This window comes from Larimichthys crocea, chromosome XIII (assembly GCF_000972845.2).
Source record: "Larimichthys crocea isolate SSNF chromosome XIII, L_crocea_2.0, whole genome shotgun sequence".
NCBI classification, from domain to species: Eukaryota; Metazoa; Chordata; class Actinopteri; family Sciaenidae; genus Larimichthys; species Larimichthys crocea.
Window position 1 is genome coordinate 26143565 of NC_040023.1, and position 9058 is coordinate 26152622.

Sequence of the window (9058 nt, forward strand, 5' to 3'; positions counted from 1 at the left end):
GAGGAAGCTCCTCCGACCAAGCCCATCTCCAGCTGTCACAAATCATTTCTGCTCGGGAAGTGAGGGGAGGCGAAATGTCAAAATATTTGAATAAATTCCACAGAAGCCTGTTGAGAGTGGGGCGGTGCGGTGAGAGGGGTATTGTTGGCGCAAATGGGGTGGAGACGGGATGAGAGGGTTGGGGAATGAAAAGGTGGGGTTGGGGTAGGAGGGGGGCAGTAGCAGAGGGGGTTTGCATGTGAAATAGCCTTCAGAGGCCAGAGGAGGAACACAAGCTATAAATGGAAATCAAAGGTTTGGCCAATGCAGTGATATTTTGGCTCATTTTAAACAATTTCCTCCCCTGGCTTAGATTACTGATAATGACGCTGACAACACACAACAATGCACATACACTTTGCACTCTCATGGCTTCTGTGTACACTTTATACAGTTGTTGCCTTGCCTCTACACCACACTGTATGTTATCTGCTTCTGTGAAATGAATATGTTGATAAGATGTTTCTATGTTTCTGCAGCACGTCTAGGTTTTTCATACCTGCTTCATGTATGTGCATCTGTAGGCTGCAATATGTTGTTTTCACAGTGAGGTGAAAAACAATGTTTTTGCCTAAATGTGTTTCCCATTTCGACTATATACATTTAATATGCTTGGTACAGAATGTGACTGTACTGCTGTATTTTGCTTGTGTGTTTTTGTACACTCTTTTACTGCAGTATAGCTTTTTTGTCTCTACATATCTAGACATATTTCTAATTAAACCTCTTTATGTTACATTGCTACATTGACATATTGTTAGTTTATTCAGTCATGTATTTGTGTGCTGTATCTCCGTTTAAATCAGCAGAGGTACCCTCGGGTGTGATTTGTATATCATCCTCTTTACAAGTTAGTGAAGGCTTTTTTAAAATATTGTATTACTTCTCTTATGACAAAAAACAATTATGTGTCTGCTGTTTTCTGTCTTTTCAAGTGACTGATTGCTTTGCCATTGAGACTGTCATCGTCCCACAGTGTGTCAAATCTGCAAGGGTTAACAGCATTACAGAGACATTTAAAGTTGAAAAAGTTCTCCTGTCTCAGAACTGTCCATCTGTCTGTCTCTTTATGAGTAACTGTGAACCACTGGAGGAGGTAAAAGCACCTTGGACTGAGGTAGCTTCAGGTCAACAGCTCTACTTTACGTACCTGATTTACACCTTTGTTGTTTGATTAGATGTCACTCATTTCAGCACTGCTGTCCACTGGACATGACGTGACCGTTGTGGTGATTTTAATCTTTCTAAAGATTAGAAAATTATTAAAGAGGACATTTGGACATTTAGACAATTAACTGGCTGCAATAAGGACTGTCTGCTCCTCTTGGGGTTAGATACATTTTTCAGAACAATAAACACACACAAATAATACATGTTACCAAGCTACAGACTCTCTCTCCTCCTCCCCATCTGAGGTCACTACAAGCATTTGGGTTGAAATGTTGCTCGTTGTTGTTATCTAGAGGCTCCAGCTGCATGTACTGTAATAATGCATCGGTCTGCTGCTTTTGGTGTCATATTTCAATACATCATTACGTCATTAGATGAAAGGGGCATTCCACCAATTTGACACATGAAGTTCAATTTATTATATTTATACAAACTGAACTTCACCTGTGAAAAAAGAGGTTTCATTCTTCTCTGGCTTCTCTATTCTCTGTCTGAGAGATGATGTCATCATCATCTCTGCATTTTAGGAGCAAGGATATGTTACAAACTGGGGTTGGAGTTTGAAAGATGTGGAAATATACCAGAGACGGGAACATAACACAGGATATTCAGATCTCTGCTGCAACATTTTTGACCTTCATTGTTTGTTTTATTGTCTCTTGCGAGTGTCCCATCTTTGTGGAAATACAATAACTCTGGAGTATTCCTTTTAACCTACTGTAACTTCCAATGAAAAACATTAAAAGCAGTAATAAAGTTTTACCATCAATAAATACAATTATATTTTTTTGATCATACACTTTTCACTTTGTTTCCAGGCAGGAAGCAATTACAAGAACAGACTCCACACTGTGAGACATGTCATGTGTTTTACATACAGCACAGAGTAAGCAGGATTATTAAAGCCCAAACATGAACTTCTTGTAAAAGAACCCTCTCACAATAACTATTTCATACAATATCACTGTGAAATGAATATCTGTTACCTCAACACAACAGAAAGAAGGACGTATGTTAATAATGTGATTGGCTGTTGATAGCTACTGACAGCAGAAATTTCAGCTCAACCTAAATTATTTGGACACATGTTTCTGCAGAGTTTTAGACGTAATGAGCGGACGTCCAGTGACTTTCAGACTGTAACTTGTGCGTTTAATCTCGAGCATAAGATTGTGACATTTTTACTAGTGCTTATATATTGAGTGTTTGTATTGTTGTGCTTTTTACCCTGCAGGCCTGAAAGGAAGCCAACATCATCATGAGTTAATGTTTAGTTTTGCTTAATTTCCCCCTGCCCTCCTATTAATATTTATAATGCAAGGTGAAGAGTGAATTAAAGGCTGGTGATAAAGGTCTGATGATGCTTGTTTGTTTAAAGTCTCTGAATGCATGTACTCTATCAGCCTGTGTGCATCGACTCTCTTTGTTCAGATGATCCCCAGGGTGCATTAGAAGTCGCAGGGTCAGTGTCTCCTCTGTTTGCCTCTGAACTTACTAACACTGTATTTAATTAGGCCTCTAATCAGCCACTAAACACACAATAAAATGAGACAATCTGTATCTGTTTACCTCCCTCTCAACTCTCTAACACACACACACACATTTTGCATATTTGCATGTATAGTTGGTAAAAAAAAAAAAAAAACCACTTATCAGGGAGAAAGATCAAGGTCATGACTCCTTTTCACACCCGATTCCCTGAAACCAATTAAACTCTCGGTCGGTGAAGTTCAGTTGGAGGACACGGACTGGAAAACAATAGCAGATGACAGCTTCTCTCCGCTATCTCTGGCTGGGTTTTCTTACAGCAGTAATTATATTTGCAGATTCTGTCATTAAGACTAAAAAGCCGGAGAAGTTTCGCAATCAGGCAGATATATTCAAAACGTCCTGTTAATAGGCATTATCAACATGTGGAAACACAGTCAGATGTCAGAGATTGTGACGGGAGGTCAGACCTGAGTGAAGACTCAAATGATGAAGAGATGTGATCTGCAATGGTAAATCAATCATGTGGGCTTATTGAACTGAAAAAGTTAACAAAGTAACATGAAGCATCCATAACTCTATAAACACATAATGAATGATTGATAGCACACTATAACATAGTGTGTACATAATGTTTAATAGTATATGATTCAACACATATAATTTAACATACACTTACAGTGTTTATTCATATTTATCATTCACAGGCAGTTTTAAAACAGTTAATGCTGTGTCAGAACTCAAATTCAAATTGCTTCAGTTATTAAAACTCAACTACTTATCTACTGTAAACCACTTACATATGCATCCCACGGAGACTAACTAACTTTTAACTTGACAAATGCATTACTAAATGCTTAATTTATCTGCTTACAGCTACATTACTGTATGTAACAGGTAACATACAGTGAGCTGGTCATTATTGTTAAATAAACCCAGACGGGGTGATGCCTGACATGAAGTATTGCACGGTTACTTATGAGAGAATTTACTATTTTGTCTTAAATTATTGATTTTGTTGATTTAAAATGTGTTTTATTATGTCTGAATGTATGATCACAACTGCAGCCATAGCAACATTCTGTTAGTCATGGCAGTGGTCTGTTATACAAAAATAACAGACCATAGAATGATGTAATAGACCAATTAGATTGTTCTTATATACTGTACATTATATATAGAGAGAGGATGACATGTCAATCTGTTGGTCCACCAGACTGACATCTCTCTCTCTTTTGGATGGATTGCCATGTAATTTGGTTCAGATATTCTTCAGATAATGTGTCCTAATGTCTTCTACTGCTAATCTACTCTGACTTTTCCCCGAACACCACCATGAGGTTCACAGTTGTGGATGTGAGTTTTAATTAGCAAAGGTTAGAATTCTAACATGTTAAACTAAGCTGCTAACATGCATGGTAAACAAGCATGTTAGAATTCTCATTGTGAGCATGTTTGCATTTAGCTCAAAGCACTGAAGTACAACCTCACAGAGCAGGTAGCGTGGCTGTAGACTACTCTGTCAGAATAAATATTTAAGTGTGGTGCAATTTCCTTATTGACTTTGACACGCAGTAAACCTTTACAACAAAAGTGAAACAAACAATATATCATTACTTCCATACTTACTTACAGTTTTAAATTTGCTCTCTCTACTGACTGATTAACAGCAAAATAAATCTTCGTCTGAGAACAAATGCACTGCCAACTCCGCTCTCTGTTGTCAATCATGTGCACCCCTCTCAGCACCAGGTACTTCACACTTCATCTGCCCGTACAGGTTTTGCACTGCTGACGTGCCTAAATGCATAAAACATGTCAGACTCTCAGATATATTCAAATGTGTGTGAATAATAAATGGCGTGCCACCTGGAAGTCATGTTTATAATGGCACTGACCACAGATCTGTCTGAGGTAAATTATGCTGTACAATAACCATCCATTTACAAATCACAGGCTTCTACAACTCCTTAGGGTAGTCAAGGTCTTACAGTGCATAAACTAGGACAATACATGTGACGCACTACTACATAAACTTTTTTTTTTTTTCCGGGAAGTGCATTAAAATAGGAGGTTAGCTACTGTGCAGGCTGCCTATCACTGCCTCAATCTAAACCGAGATGGGCAGGCATGCCTGGATATTCTCAGAGCCTCATGAGACGTTTCCCCATGTGGGATGACCGTGCTGCAGCTGGGAGAGAGGCACACTCACACACACACACATACAAACACATGCGCACGCACGCACGCACACACACGCGCGCGCGCGCGCGCACACACACACATATACTGTTCTATACAAGCAATAACCAGCTTCTCAGCCTCTATGCAAAAAGGAAAGAGAGCAGCAGACTCGTTATTTAACTGGCTTTAGACAGCTGGGGCATAGCAGAGGGACAGAAAGCGTGTGAGTGCACGCCTGTGTGTGTGACTGACACAGAAAGAAAGAGAAAGAGTGTGAGAGTCCGTGCATGTGCGTGCACACGTATCTGTGCACACACTTTTGTGTGTCTGTGTGTGTCCATCCCCATTTGCATTTGTGTGTGTGCTCGGCCATGTGCATATGTATGTGTGGCACAGTGGACCAGAACAGAGCTCTGACAGTAGCAGGACTGCTGCTCGCTGATGCCTGCCTGGAGGAGCTGACAGCGGCCCGGCCTGTCAATCACCGAGCATGCCCACTAGCCCTCTATTCACATCATCCTATCTTGTTAACTCTAAATCTGGCTGGGTACTGTTTATATACTCTGCGTGTCTGTGTGTGTGTGTGTGACAGTGTGGTGATGCATCCTTTACTCTGATGTGTTTGTGTGTCATGGTCTTAGCTTCACGGGTCTGTTTCAGACAGAGATCAATTAAGACAAAGTGATGAAAAACTGGTACAAGAAAAGAAACATTCGGTGAAAAATCCAAGCACTTGATTTAATGCATTGATGTCAATTTGATAATTCAACATACTCAGCTATAAAGCATCACAATCAAAGCACCTTGCAATTCATAGACCTATCAAGAAAAGAGACAGGTTTAGTCACACTGGGTCTATATTTACCTCTAAAGTGGTCCACGGTCTCTATGATGGGCCAAGCATCTTTCTATTGGGAGAAAGAGAGCAAGAACTCTTGTAGTCAAAGGTAATTATCTCCTCTTGTCAACCACAATGGAGGCCTGCTAATGAGAGCTGGACCCGTGATTGGTTGCCCGTGGGTCTGTGGAGACGCTCAGCTCTTTTGGTTTTGACAATAGAGCCTTGGTGCACTGCAGAGACAGAGTGACTGGACAAGTCATTCATCTATGCAAATGCCAGCCAAAATGTGACCACCACCGTACACAAGATCCATTAGTCTCTTAATTATCAGCCCTACAGGGTGGTGTGTGTGTGTATGTGTGTGACAGAATCTGTGAATATGAGAGTGTGTGCATGTGCCTGTTGTCTGCATGTACTCTGGAATACTTTAACTAGAGGTGGAGAAAAAGGCACTCCAGGGGCTGAAGTCAGAATCCACAAAGTTAAAGTACAGAATAATTTTATATTCTGAATGTTATTGATTTAAGCTGTATCACACCAGCAGCATTAATGTAAATATGCACACTTCTTCGAAATTAAATTCATCACAACTGCATACTCACTGTCAGATTTTGTCTATTGGTTACTGCCTCAAGGCCTGGAATGAAACCTAATTAAATCTTGTTCTCACTTTATTTTGAATTCAGTAATCAGAAAACAGTAAAAGAACTTCTCACGTCTGGTATGTTTTGACACAAGCAGTGATGCTACTGTTAAGCTACCTGACTAGAAAATGTATGATGGCATAAATGTCCATTTGAAGCTTACTAAGTTTTGCTGGATTTAATTTCTAATTACTACAGATGATCAGCCAAATATTAATTCTGGTATTTAAAAAAATAATTTGGAATTATTTTACATGTAAATTTGACTAGTTCTTCATAAATGTGGCACAATTATTTTCTACAGTAGCCCAGAATGGACAAACTAAACATTGACTATAGAGTTTTTCACATGTTTTATAGCTACTTTAGTGACTCCTTCACACTAGGATTGACAGAGTAAGATGAGGGTGATGCAATCAGTAACAACAACTACACCACTAGATACCACTAAATCCTACAGTCTGGTCCCTTAATGGATCATATCTGTTTTTGTTTTTTGTTTTTTGTTTTTGTTTTTTTGCCTGATTCAACCCCATCTTTACCTAATTCTGTAGTGTTTTACTACCTGTGGCTGCCTGTTTGCCTGTCAGGTGCTTTCCTGAACTACTGTCTGGAAAACTGTCTCAGATATTTGTTTCATTGTTGAGTTTGGTTCACATCGTTTTCTAGGTGTCCCTCTCACGGTGTCTCTGCCTTGTGCAGTCAGTCAAGGATACAGGCAAACACAACATCACAGATCACAACAACTAACCTCACATTTACACACACAAACACATGGTGAAGCTGCAGTACCAGCGACTCATAGCAACTACAACAATCATCTGAATTCAAAAGTAAACTGAGGCTTATCTTGGAGCTAAAGGGACCATTTCAAAATCATGATACTTGTTGCTTTTTGATGGCAGACAGTTCAGAATGACATGTGATATTGTGTCACAAATTAGGAACTAGAAAGATGGGACTAATAACAAAATATATGTCAGTATTCTATTTTGTATCTGTAATGCATTTGAATAAAGAAATTATGCGGCAACAACACCCATCCACAGCCTCATAATCTGCCATGTTAAAAAGGCGGGAAAATTTCTGGAGGAAAGCAGAAGTAACGTCACACACACACACACAGACAAGACAAAAGTCTTTCAAAATAAAATGAGTCCATTAAAAAGGCAATGATGACACAGCTTGTTGAATTAATAGTGAATTTGCTGAGCAGTGTCAGTAATAATGTATGGGGGTGACGGGGCCAGAGTCAGGCACACTCAAAATTTCTTTAGAAATTTTTATAGTTATTATTAATGTTATTCATCTTTGTCTTGAACTAGCACCCACATGATCTTTTTGCTCATGGCTTCTTCATGGTGTTCAAACAAAGAGGGACTTCTTTGAACGTCTTACCCTCCAGAAATATAAGTTTCCACCATCTCGTTTTCTTAAAAATACTTGCTCTTTTGTGCATTCCTAATGAATCTCAGGAAGAGAAAACATAGCAAGGTGCTCTAATGATCCCTACTACACAACTTCAAAAGAAACACCAGTCTCCAGTGGTGTCTCCAAATCCAGCAAATGATCCACAGCAAATGACTTTATGGGTCCAACAAGCTGGCTGGGTTTAAGATATATGAAAGCCAAGATCTGTGTGCTTTGTAACAAAAGGTGTTACCTTTGTAATACAGTACGAGCTTGGGAAAACAAAATACTTCTCAAACCACCAATAACTCACCGCAAATTGCTTTAACCTTTGAGCAGCTGCGACTTTGGCTCTTTGTATTTATGGGCATTGGAGTGTTTCCCAGAAAGTGAAGACATCACCATCTCCTCTCTGGAGAACACACACTATTTCTGTGTGGTTTCTTTCTTGGGAAATGATGATATGTTTTCTTTTATGATCACTCCTTTTGCTAGCCCCACCTGAAACACACAAACATACCAATGTTACCACCAAGCAAAAGATCCAGGAGATGCACTGAGAGAGTGTCTTCATGTCATGGGATGAATTCTGTTTGTTTGAAACTATTGTTTGAAATACAGCTGGAGTTTACTTGCATCATACCATGGCATCTATGTTTGCTGTGGGTGGAGGATTTGGGTGGGATGGAGTCAAAGTGGAGGTTAAATGCTTCTGCACTGCAGAGAAGGGGCTTTTAGCATGTGGAAACCCTTCACTCCAAAAACAAACACACTTTTCTTAATATCTGTGAAAACGTTAATGTCTACAGCTATTAAAGGTAATGTGCCACTAGAAATGACATTACAGCATGCATATTCAGAATACATTAGCATTATTTATTGATTTAACTACACTCAATCTGCATTTTGAGCTATCAGTTAAAAATAAAAGTGGCATCACAAAGGCAAGCAGAGTCCAGATAAAAATATTTAATGGTTTATTTGGAAGTAAGAAATGTTCTCCAATAGTTTGTTAATAAATTCAATTGTTCTTTAATGACATTATTAGAGCTATTGAAATGTGAGGATTTGCTTCACCCAGTAACTATATTCTATTTTAAGTTTTATAACTGATGGTCAGACAAAATAAGCCATTTATAATTATTAAAATTTGACATTTTATATTGTCATAAAAACAACTACATATGCCTAAGTATGCTTCTTAACTTGAAAAACACATACACTTGATGACAAGTCCAACAAAGCCCTTAGTTGTGCTATGTTGTAGTAATGTGGAATTTTG